This window comes from Dasypus novemcinctus, chromosome 5, assembly GCF_030445035.2.
Source record: "Dasypus novemcinctus isolate mDasNov1 chromosome 5, mDasNov1.1.hap2, whole genome shotgun sequence".
Taxonomy (NCBI): domain Eukaryota; kingdom Metazoa; phylum Chordata; class Mammalia; order Cingulata; family Dasypodidae; genus Dasypus; species Dasypus novemcinctus.
The window spans coordinates 38,976,936-38,990,353 of record NC_080677.1 but is presented as its reverse complement, the minus strand read 5'-3'; positions in this window follow the sequence as shown (position 1 = coordinate 38,990,353).

The window sequence follows — 13,418 nt, the reverse complement described above, 5'->3', positions numbered from 1 at the left end:
TTTGCTAATGAAACAAAATATCCTTCATTCTAGGAGTCATCACACCTCCCAACTGCCACCCTACCAAACTCACCTAACCAGCCCACGTATTTAATTATACACTTAGTCCCCAAGTCAAATTTTTAAAAGAATGGTCAAGTAGAAGGTAAAAGAAACCCACCAAGTTCCCTGGAATAGGGTATTTGAAAACATGGTAACAGCTGCCGATCACAGATGAAGTTTTTTGTCCACAAGAGAAATCCACTGAGACATCCTCAATTTTCTTTACTGTTTAAAAGCTTTATTCTGCCTTTGACATTTAACTGATGGTTATTAACTCCAAGAGAAACTCAGGACCCTAACAAGCAGAGTGAAAGGAAAGTGCTACATTCTCTGAGTTTCATCTCCTCAGATTGCAAATTTCCCACTTTTTCCTTCTGCCCTTCAAACTTGTATTGGTGAAGAGGCAGCAGAGTTAGGAGTTGCCTTTACTACAAACTAGAGTGGCTTAGGAACAAACAACCTAGTCAAAAAGAGATGTATTCCATGAATACCAGATTATTTAAGTTGGTCTGATCAATTCTCTTTGCTAAAGTACCAGTAATTCTGAGTAAACAAATTTTTTTTGTTTTCTAACTCATAGAAATAAATTAAATTCCTGATCTAGATCATTACACTTTGCTGTACATTTTTATGCTGTCTGGGAACCTTCACATTCTGTCTTCAAGGGTATAAATCATATTATATCAAGGTATCACAAATCTGGACATGTAAAGAAGGAACCATGTAAAGAAGGAAAATACAATGGAGATTCTACTGCATTTGGACCCCAAAGCAGGCATAAGTTTGTCTGGATTCCATCAGCATACCCGTCAGCATGATGCACTGAATACTGACAACTTCACTCTTAATTCTAACTCCAAATACATGAAAGATCCCAAAACAGCAAGTGACTTAACCTGTTCTCATTTATAAATAATGCTTAGCTCACAACACTGTGAGGATTAAATGCAATATAATATGTGTAACTTTCATGGCACAGAACAGTAGGCCACCTTGCTCTTAGCTGCAAGTACAAGAATTCCTGAGTAACAGCATCTTGAACTCATATAACAAGGAAGCAGGAAGTAGGCAGTTGTCAGCATGGGCGCAGCCACCCAACATAGGCTGTTTCCTTTGCATAACTATCGCTAATTAGCTGAGTGTGGCAAGATGTCCTGCCTGAGGTTGCAAAACCTGACTCTCCTTGCAGGATGCTTCTGCTGGCTTGTACAGGCCTACTTCATCTTGATCGCCATCTTCTGGAGGGTTTGCTTTCACATGAAAATAGATAATACTAGGCCAATAATAGTTTCTCCTTTGAAAGCATCTGAAACCAGAGGCTCTTCTCAGTGTCTCATAGCACTGAAAAAAACATGTAAAATGCCATAAGCACAGAGTATCTTAGACTGGGCTGTGGGGCTGTCATTAGCACACATTTTGTAAGTAATTGGAAGGCCACCAGCCCAGAAAAACAACTCTCCATTTACAAATGGAACCCTGTATTCCACTGTTAGAGTTCCATTTTGATGGTAACGGCTTTGAACCAGGTCGAAAGGCATGTACCACTGAAAATAGCTATCTTTTAAGCTGATATCAGTCAAAACTACTTTAGTATAAGTGATGTTGAAATTCATTCCTATTATAATAGGTCATGAAGGGACATAGCAGTGAAGAATGCCTAAATGAAATGAATGCCGTGAACTCTCTGAACTTTGCCCAGCACAGTCCTACTGCCTAACAGGTAGACATGAGCAGAACAAGATTTGGAGCTGAAGCTATATAGGGGAGCAAGAGGCCAAGTTGTGAATACAAGGTGAATGACTAATACGGCAGCCAAGGGGGTATGGTCATCATGGTTTGTAAAAAGCTCACATCCGGGAATGGCAATGTCTGTAAAAAGCTCACATCCGGGAATGGCAATGTCTGTAAAAAGCTCACATCCGGGAATGGCAATGGTCACACTTTAGGCAGAGAGGCTGGTAGTCGCCACAGGCAAGTGTGTCAGCAGAGAGTAGTATCCCAACCACCCAGCCAGGGTTCAAGTGTAGATTCCAGTCTCCCAACCAAGGGTTATGAACTATAGTATAAGTGTTTAGCCCTAGAGAGACTGGAGTTTCTAAAGTTGTGACAGAGGACAGACCTGGGACAGTGTATTTCAACCTTCTTGTATCTTGGCTTACAAAGAAAAGGGTGGTATTTTTATTCTAGGAGAACTAGATGAAGCTACTTACAGAGAAGGCTCTGACCATTCAGCACATTCTCTAACCATCTACTCCAAATACTAGATGGAAAGCTCCAACCTAGAGAAGAGTCAAACCCTCATTCTCTGAATCGCGCCCAAGGTCAGAACCAGATGGAAAGAAGAAAAAGAAACCTAAAGCTCAGACTACGGGCTGGGGAGGTTTCTGTGTGTGTGGCTGAGCTCTGAATAGAAGGCAGATGGCTCTCATTATTGAAGGAGAATTCTTAAAAAGGATACTGAGATGGGGGAAGAAGTGAGAAATGATGGGGAGAAATCAGGCTTGGTGATTCAGAAAACTAAACTTGTGTGATAATTTTGCCAAGGCACAATAAATGCAACATTCTAATTTTTAAGGACATAGTCATGTTGTCCCATCATTTATTCATTCAACAAATATTTATTGATCATATAATCTATGACTAGCACAGTGTTCAGCACTACAGATATACCCATGAAAAAAACAGTCAAGGTCTGTAGTCTATGACCTTACATCTACTGGGGAAAACTGATATCAAGTAAATAATCCAAATCTTTTTTTATACCTTGTAGTCATACTATAAGGAAATAAGAGCAGGGTGCTTACTCTATTATGAGAATGATAGGGCCAAGCAGCCAACTACTTTAGGTTAGGAATCAAAATGGCCTTTCTGAAGTTACATTAAAGTATTCCAAGAAGATGCAATAGGAAAAGCTTTGTAAATTTTGTTTTGCATTTTTGAATGCAAATTTAAACTTCAAGTATATATATTACATTATACATTTAATATATATGTAGTAATATATACTATTATACACAGATATATTACTATAAAAGGATTATTGTGCAATGGCTAATGACAGAAAACTGAAGCCAATTTTTTCAAAAAACTGGTTTTGTTGTGAAATATAACCCACTACTGGTGGATTCTTAATTAGCTTTTGTCTCATGTGAGAGAACAGGTGATTTGCCACCAAAACCTTAGACACCTAGAAAGAGAGATGAAAAGGAGGGACAAGAAGCTCCTAGATTCCCCTAAATATGGGTGTGTACACTTCTAAAAAAGTGATTTTTAATCTTGGTTGCTGTTTATACAATTGATTATAATGCTGAAATATGGGCCAACAGACCAAGTCAAAAAAGGCTGATGGAATGAGCCAGAGAACTAGTGGATGGATGTCAAAGCAATTACAGGCATTTACAGATAAGCAGACAAACTCATTCTGTAATGAGACAAAATCCAAGGGAATATGTTGTCAATCTCCAAGGAAATGTAAAAATTCTAAACTTTGAAATGACCAAAGTAGAGTCTGATGGGCCTATAAACGTTGCTTTATACACAGAAGTCTGCAAAGGAGGGTCTAGAAGGAAGTTCTAAGGGGTCCTCTGAGGTGTTGGGAATGTTCTCTTTCTTGATCTGGGTGCTGATTATGTGGTATGTTCAATTTATGATAATTTACCAAGTGTATACTTATGATTTATACAAACTTTTCTGTTTGCATATTATACTTCAATAAAATATCTTTTTTGAGAGGGAAAAAATCATCCACAGAAATAAAGACACCTTCTATGGGGAACCCTAGAACGAAATCTTGAAAGGAACAACGAAAGAGGTTTTATCATATCAGAAATTAGTTGATATGATAATTGTCAGAAAGATATCTCCAAGCATGTCATTTATTTTAATAAAGGAGGAGTAGACAAGGGGGGAACGGAAGCTAATAAAATCAGAGATCTTTTTATTTCACTAAAACAAAAAGTCACCTTAACTGTAAACTATTAAAAGTCATAGTCACCCTTTAATCTATATTCTAGTCAAAGCTTCATCTTCACATATGGTCTTCATTTACATGCACCTGGAAAGTTTCACATTTTCCTCTTCACAATTTCAGTCACGGATGCCTAAGACAAGTGCACATAAAACTATAAACACTGCAGTTACCTCTTTCAACTAGCAAATAAAAATTAAAAGTAGTGGGAAGCTTGTTCTACAAAAACAATGGTGGAAAATCTGAAGTTGGACTAATTTAATATTCATGAAACAAAAGTTAAATTTAAAAGTGTTTCCTTTTCTTGTGACTCATTTTCCTGTTCTTTTCTCTATTCTCTCTTTTTTTTAAATTTCAGAGATATTTTGAGACATGGAATAAATTTTCCCAAGTGTTCATCCTAATTCTTTTGGATATTTCCCATGTACTTATACCATTTTTAGATCTTAATCTACTTGAAACTTTGGATTTTCAAATTACATAAGAACTTATAAAAGAACAAGATGCTCCTTCATTCCATCTCCCAACACCAATGATACCACAAATTTTCCTTAGATCTGTAAAAACTGATCAATATTTTAATTATTAGTTACTTTCTATCTGAATGTTTAGTAGCTATGAAGCTCTGTGGTCAAATTTATCTTTTAAATGGCATATCATCACTCTTAGAGAACTTTTCAAACAATAACCTAGGGCATCAATTATACAGACTCACAATATTCATTTACTTGTGAACAAATGATAAAGGGAAAGAAAAGAGCAAAGAGTTTGCATACTGTGGAAAATTACAGTTTTTAACATGCATTGTTTTCTTCATGAATGGAGTCTTAAGTTCATTGAAGACAAAAAAATCCCTGAGCATTTGCTAATGTTGTGGTTTAACTCTAACAGTTGCTTCATATCAGATCATACAACCAGTTAGTTACTCATGCTCATTCAATTTCTTACTGGATTCAATATAGGCACTCACCAAATCTGTTGCTCTGAAAGGCTAAAGTGCCCCAGAAACCACTACATCATTGTGAAAGCATGTCCCCATCACAGAAACAAACTCAGCAACAAAAGACTCCTGGATAGAGAATGGAAAAATTTTAATTTTAATTTGATCCCTGAAATTAGCTAAGAAAACTCAATTAATTGTCCCATCTCAAGTCTCTACCACACACACAATTTCTTAAATAAAAGAATAGTTATCTAATACAACCTTTCCTAAGATGTGTTCCAAAGCCCTAAAATGCTGTACAAAAAAAAAAAAAAAAAAAAAGAAATTTAGACAATTCTGTGATCTCTAGTTCCCTCTTGGAGGTTCATAAGGAACATAGCACAGTAAAGGTTCCAAGAATCCCTATACACCTGCTTAATTTTGTTTAACCCACACAGAAAGTATTACATTTTTTTTTCAGGCAAACACCTATGAACATCTGTGGAAACGACACTGGGAAGTTTTGCACAGGTGATTTTCAAACCATGTTCTGCAGCATCCTCTTAGGGATTGCCAGAAAAGTCTAGGAATAAAGGCATCCATACCTGAAAACAATGTCTAGTTTCTAAAATTCTCTGACTTAGAAATAATTTATGTCTGGTTTGAATTGACATGTTCGCTGTCCAGAAAGGGTCTACAGTGTTTCCAGGATAGGTACTTGTGATAAATGGAATTATTTGTTCACATTTTTAATTTCTTGCTCCTCCTTGCCAAGCTTTTCTGAAAGCACTGTTCAGTTCCCTGATCCATTGATTTGGGGCTTGGCCTTGTGACCTACTTTGGCCACTGGGATGTGAATGTCTATGGGCTGCATATTTCGTCATGCCCCCCTTGGCCTCTCTCTACCAAGAAAAGAGCATGCCCCAGTCAGTGGCTGCTCCTCAGACATGGACCAGGAATTAGAAGATAAACACAAAGCTCAGCAGAGACCAACAAAACCATAGCCAGCCAACAGCACCCATGTAACATAAGCACAAATTAATGCTTTTTAGGGAAATCTAGGAAAGATGGCATAGTAAGGGCTCCAGGACTCAGTCTCTCCACCAAAACAGCTACTAAACAGATAGGAGAAGTCTGAAACAACTGTTCTGGGGCCACGGAGGACAGAACACTGTACAACATCCAGAGAAAGTAGGAGGAAGAGGCTGATAAACTACAGTAAAGAACAGTGAGCCATTCTCTCCACATGGTAGCTACCAGTGCCAATCCCTAGTCCTTGCAGCAGAACGCACTAGGCACAGACGTTGGCTAGCTCACTGAAGACAGAAAGGGACATTAAAAAAATGTTCTTCCCTAAGAACAGGGGAGGGCATGGTTGATCACTGATCATGGCTTATTTTTTTTAATAAATCGATTTTATTGATATATTATTAATAAAGTATAAATCCATCCAAAGTGTACAATCAAGGGTATTTGATATAATCACACAGTTGTGCATTCATTCCTTTAATCAGTACTTGAGCATTTTCATTATTCCAATAATAATAATAACAGGCAAACAAACAAAAAATTCTCATCACATCTCAATCTCTCTATGCTTTCCCTCACATAAAACTCTATTCTGTTTCCATCTCTTTAGTTTAATTGTATTTATATTTTGTAAAAGCAGTCTTATATATGCAATATTACCCATATTCGCTTTTCACTAGATTTCACTGTTATCCACTCCCATATTACATTTTTTAGCTTTCCCTCTAGTAATATATACATGTTCTTAGACTTTCCCTTTCAACTACTATCATACCTATATAATAGCTCTGCTAGTTAGAAACACTATGTTGTGCTTTCACATTTTTGATACATTTCCAAATATTTACAACCACCTTCTTACCAATTCTGCAGATTATTCCTCCAATTTCCATGCTCTATCCTCCTTCTATTTTCTGGTGACCTATATTCTAATTATAACTCCAGGACTTTAAACAATAGTTTAAATAGTCTTTATTTGAATTTCCTTAATCACTAATGATGTTGAACTTTTTTTCATGCATTTTTATCTCCATATATATTTCTCTTTGAACAGCTGTCTATCCAAGTCTTTTGCCCATTTTTTAGTCAGGTAGTTAGTCTTTTCATTGTTGAGTTGTAGTACCTCTTTATATACCATGGATATTTTTTATTGTCTTTATATACACACACACACACACACACACACACACACACACACACACACACACCATGGATATTAAGCCCTTATCGGATATGCGATTGCCATTTTCTCCCATTTAGTTGGTTGCCTTTTCACCCATTTAACAAAGTCCTTTGAGGTGTAAAAGTGTTTAATTTTGAGGAGGTCCCATTTATCTATTTTTTCTTTTGTTGCTCATGCTTTAGGTATAAGGTTTAAGAGACCTCCACCTACTACAAGATCTTGTAGTTGTTGTTATCTGCTAGGAGTTTAATGGTCCTGGTCCATTTTGAGTTGACTCTTCTATAGGGTGTAAGATGGGGGTTCTCTTTCTTTCTTTTGGATATGGCTATCCAGTTCTCCCAGCACCATTCGTTGAATAGACTGATCTGACCCAGCTGGGAGGGCTTGACAGCCTCCTCAAAAATTACCTGACTGTAGACGTTAGGATCTATCTCTGAGTTCTCAATTCAGTTTCATTGGTCAATCTGTCTCTTTTGCCAGTAACATGCTGTTTTTACCACTGTAGCTAAGTAATATGTTTTAAATTCAGAAAGTCAGTGTCCTCTAACTTCTTTCTTCCTTTTAATACAGTTTTGGCTATTTGGGGGCCCTTAACCTTCTACATAATTTTTTTTAACAAATCAATTTTATTGATACATATTATAAGCATACAATTCATCCAAAGTGTATAATCAATGCTATTTGGTATAATCACATAGTTGTGCATTCATCACCTTAGTCATTATTAGATCATTTTCATTTTTCCAATAATAATAATAATAAACAAAAAACAGACAAACATGAAAATTCTTCACCTCTCAATCTGTCTACTTCTGGTTATTCTTGCACATTTATTTATTTATTTAGCAGATTTATTGAGATATATTGACATACCACGATCTATCCAAAGTGTATAATCACGTTTTGCATTTATCATCACAAAAAATAAGAGAATTATTTCATTACTCCAAAAGAAAAATTCCATACCCCTTAGCATGTCTTCCGTAGCCCTACATAACCACTAATCAATTTTCATCTTTAAAAATTGATTTATATTTACATTTTATATAAATGGAATCATACAATATGTTACACAATATATTTAATTCATAGTAAAGCAATCATATGTATTTGTCCTTTTGTGTCTGGCTTGCCTCACTCAATATAATGTCCTCCAGGTTCATCCATGTTCTCATATGCTTTATGACTTCATTTTTTCTTAAGGCTGCATAATATTCCATTGTGTAAATAAACTGCAGTTTGTTAATCCATTCATAAGTTGATAGGCACCTGGGTTGTTTCCAACTTTTGGCAATCATGAATAAAGTCACTGTGAACATCAGTGTGCAGATGACTGTTTGTATCACTGCTCTCAATTCTTCTGGGTATATACCCAATAGTGTTATTACAGGATCACTTGGCAAATCTATATTCAACTTCTTTAGGAACTGCCAAAAAGTCCTCCACAGTGGCTGAACCGTTCAGCATTGCCATCAACAGTGCAAAAGTGTTCCTATTGCTCCATATCTTCTCCAATACTTGTAGTTCTGTCTTTTTCATAGTGGCCATTCTGATTGTGTGAAATGACATCTCAATGTAGTTTTAATTTGATTTCCTTAATCATTAGTGATATTGAACATTTTTCCATGTGTGTTTTTTTTTTCTTTCCACTTTATTTCTTCTTTGAAAAAAATACGTATTCAAGACTTTTGTCCCCTTTTTTAATCGGGTCATTTACCTTTTACTTGTTGAGTTGAAACATCTCTTTATATATCACGGATATTAAACTGTTATTGGACATATGATTTCCAAATATTTTCTCCCAATGAGTTAGCTGCCTTTTCACCCTTTTAAGAAAGTCCTGTGAAGTGCAAGAGTGTCTAATTTTGAGAGGGTCCCATTTATCTAATTTTTCTTTTGTTGCATGTGCTTTTGGTGTAAGGTCCAAGAAACCACCACCTACCATAAGGTCTTTAAGATGTCTCCCTGTATTTTCTTCTAGCAGTTTTATGGTACTGGCTTTTATATTTAGGTCTTTGATCATTTTGAGTCAATTCTTGTATAGTGAGTGAGAAAGGGGTCCTCTTTCATTTTTTTGGTCATAGATATCCAGTTCTCCCAGCATCATTTTTTAAAGAGACTGTTCTGTCCCATAAACATGGTCTTGATAGGTTTGTCAAAAACCAGTTAATTGTAAAGGTGAGGGTTCACTTCTGGACTCTCAATTCTATTCCACTGATTAATGTGTCTGTCTATCTTTACACCAGTACCATGCTGTTTTGACCTCTGTAGCTTTATGATATGTCTTAAGGATAGGCAGTGAAATTCCTCTCATATCACTCTTCTTTTTTAGAATGCTTTTGGCTATTTAGATGCTCTTTCTCTTCCAAATAAATTTGTTAATTGCCTTTTCTACTTTTGTAAAACAGTCTGTTGGAATTTTGATTGGTATTGCATTGAATCTGTAAATCAGTTTGGGTAGGATTGACATTTTCACAATGTCAATCCAATCCATAAACGCAGAATGTCTTTCCATTTGTTTAGGCCTTAATTGATTTCTTTTAGTAATATTTTATAGTTTTCTGCATATAAGTCCTGTCCTTCTTTGGTTAAATTGATTCTAGGTATTTGCATCTTCTTGTTGCTATTGTAAATGGAATTCTTTCCCAATTTCCTCCTCAGACTGTTCAATATGAGTGTACAAAAACATTACTGATTTTTGCGTGTTGATCTTGTATCCTGCAACTTGCTGAACTCATTTATTAGCTCAAGTAGCTTTGTTGTAGACATTTCAGAATTTTCTAAATATAGGATCATTTCATCTGCAAATAGTAAGGGATTTATTTCCTCTTTTCCTATTTAGATGCCTTTAATTTTTTTCTTGTCTAATTGCTCTTGCTAGAACTTCTAGCACAAAGTTGAATAACATTGGTGACAGTGGACATCCTTGTCTTGTTCCTGATCTTAGAGGAAAGCTTTCAATCTTTCCCTATTGAGCACAATGTTAGCTGTGCATTTTTCATATATACCTTTTATTATATTGAGAAATTTGCCTTCTATTCCTATCATTTGAAGTGTTTTTATAAAGAAAGGATGCTAGATTTTGTCAAATGCCTTTTCTTTTTTCTTTTTTTTCCAAATTCTACTCACTTTATTCATTTTTTTAAAAATATTACATTAAAAAAATATGAGGTCCCCATTCACCCCCACTGCCCCCACCCCACCACTCCCCCCACAGTAACACTCTCCTCCATCATCATGACACATCCATTGCATCTGGTAGTACATCTCTGGGCATCGCTGCATCCCATGGCCTGTGGTCCACACCATAGCCCACACTCTCCCACGTTCCATCCAGTGGGCCATGGGAGGACATACAGTGTCCGGCAATTGTCCCTGCAGCACCACTCAGGACAACTCCAAGTCCCAAAAATGCCTCCACATCTCATCTCTTCCTCCCATTTCCTGCACCCAGCAGCTACCATGGCCACTTTTTCCACACCAATGCCACATTTTCTCAATTATTAACCACAATAGTTCATGAATAGGATATCATTAAGTCCACTCTAATCCTTACTGTATTCCTCCTTCCTGTGGACCTTGACTTGGTTGTGTCCATTCCACATCTATGTCAAGAGGGGGCTTAGATTCCACATGGATACTGGATGCAATCCTCCTGCTTTCAGTTGTAGGCACTCTAGGCTCCATGGTGTGGTGGTTGACATTCTTCAACTCCATGTTAGCTGAGTGGGGTAAGTCCAACAAATCAGAGTGTAGGAGCTGAAGTCTGTTGAGGCTCAGGGCCTAGCTATCATATTGTCAGTCCAGAGATTCAAATCCCCTAGATATATCTTAAACCCAGCACCAACTACAATTCCAGTAAAGTAGCATGAAAGGCTTGTGAGAAGAGATCCCATCTGAGTCCAGCTCCATCAGGCAGAAACACCAGCTCCAAGGAAGGACCAATTGACATGGCAGTGAAACCCATCTGCCATGACCATAGAACCTGTGGGTCTCTTTAGCCCTCAAAAGGACCAATACCTGGGGTTTTATCTACTTTATCTGTCTCTGAGACTCTGCTCAGGTGTGCATAAGGGCAATCCTTCTGACAACCTCCAGACTCTTTTTTAGAGACTCGTAGCCATATGAACTCATTTGTCCTTTCCATTTCCCCCTTACTTTAGGTCAAACAGCATTTTTAACTCCTGTTATTATATGTAGACAGGGATATTCTGCTGGTCTGCATTGAACCTTTAATTCAAGGTCATTTTCTAGTTACATCATCAGCTGGTACTTGGTAGTGATCCCTCAGTGCCAGGGAGGCTCATCCCTGGGTGTCATGTCCCACGCTGGGGGGAAGGCATTGCATTTACATGCGGAGTTTGGCTTCAAGACTGGGCACATTTGAGTAACACAGAGGCTGTCAGGAGGGAATTCTTAGGCACAGTGCTGCTCTAGGCCTTGTTCTTATTTCAGGTGTACAGGCTCACAAGCATAGTCGTTAGTATCAGGGGCTCACTGTTGGACCCTCATTCCTTCCTGGTCCTAACCGTTGCACCTGGGGGACTGCCACCGCTCCCCTAGGGACCACGACAGAGCCCCCCCCCCCCCCCGAAATGCCTTTTCTTTATCAATTGAGAGGATCATGTGATTTTTCTTCTTCAATTTATTAATGTGGTTTATTACACTAATTGTTTATTTTTTGGCTTTGTTTTTGGGAAGGTTTTTGGATGGCAGAAGGGTTACAACTGTGGCAGGAGAGGATCATTGGTGTGAGGCATTGGTGTTGGGGGAATATGTGAGGAGGGGTGCACCTGGGGCATGTCTGTACGGCATATGAATATGTTCAAGTGGTCATGGAGCATTGTCTGGTCATGGATACACTATTCCATGACCACTTGAACAAATTCATATGTCATAAGGCAGAGGTATCTCTTGAAATTTTGGTCTTTTGATAACATACTCTCTGTTTTTGTTTGTCTGTGAAGACTTTAATCTCTCCCTCATTTCTGAAGGACAGTTTTGCCACATACAGAACTCCTGGCTAGCAATTTTTCTCTTTCAATACTTTAAATACATCATACCACTTTCTTCTCACTTCCATGGTTTCTGATGAGAGGTTGGCACTTAGTTTTATTGAGGTTCCCTTTTATGTTATTCTGAATTGTAGATGTCTCAGAGTAGGTCTATTCAAAGTTATTGTTTGGGATATATGAAAGACATTATGTCTTTCATAAAGGCCAGGAAGTTTTTGGTCATTATTTTCTCAACTATTCTTTCTGCCCTTTTCCATTCTCTTCTTCTGGTATAATGATAGCACATGTATTTGTGCATTTTGCATTATCATTCAATTTCCTGAGATCCTGTTCCATTTCTTTCCATTCTCTTCCCTTTCTGTTCTCCTATCTTTTCTGGTTTGGATGTTTTGTCTTCAAAATTGTTAATTCTGTCTTCAAGCAATACAAATCTGCTGTTATGTGCCTCTGATTTTTTTTTTTTTTTTTTTGAGGTCCTGGGGGCTGGAGTTTGAACCTGGGACCTCATATGTAGGAAGCCATTGCTCAACCACTGAGCCACATCAACTTCCCTGAGTTGGTTTTTCTGTTTAGTTTGTTGTTTGTTTTTGCTTTTTCAGAGGGCGCTGCAAGCTAAACCTGGAACCTCCCATGTAGGAAGGAGGTACTCAAGTATTTGAGCCACATCTGCTCCCCTCTAATGTATTTTTAATCTCATCCATCATGTCTTTAATTCCCTTATGTTCTGTTGATTTTTTTTGCAGGCTTTCAAATTGTTCTTTATGCTCACCCAATGTCTTCTTAATATCCTTTATCTCCTTAGTCATATTTTCCTTCAATTCTTTGAATTGATTTAGGAGAGTTTTGTGATTATTATTGATCAGTCATCTTAAATCCTGTATCGCATCAGGTTATTTGGTTTGTTCCTTTAGCTGGGCCATCTCTTCCTGTTTCCTAGCATGGCTTGTAATTTTTTGCTGATGTCTTGACATCTGACTATGCTGGGAAATTTAATCTGATGGTCAATTTTTCTGTCTTGCCAAGTGTGTTTTTTTTCCACAGCTCTTCTTTGATTTTGGGGTCATCTTATTCTGAGAATGTAAAATAGTCCAGCTTAAGTTATCAAAATAGGGCCAGGGACTCACTAATGGGGCACAGATTTTCTCCCAGGGATTAGAACTAAGAGAGACGTAAAAGCAAATTTTGTCTTGCAGTTTCATGGCTGGCTAGCAGATAGCATTGATCAGTGAACCTTTCCAAGGAGGTGTTTGCTTCAACGCT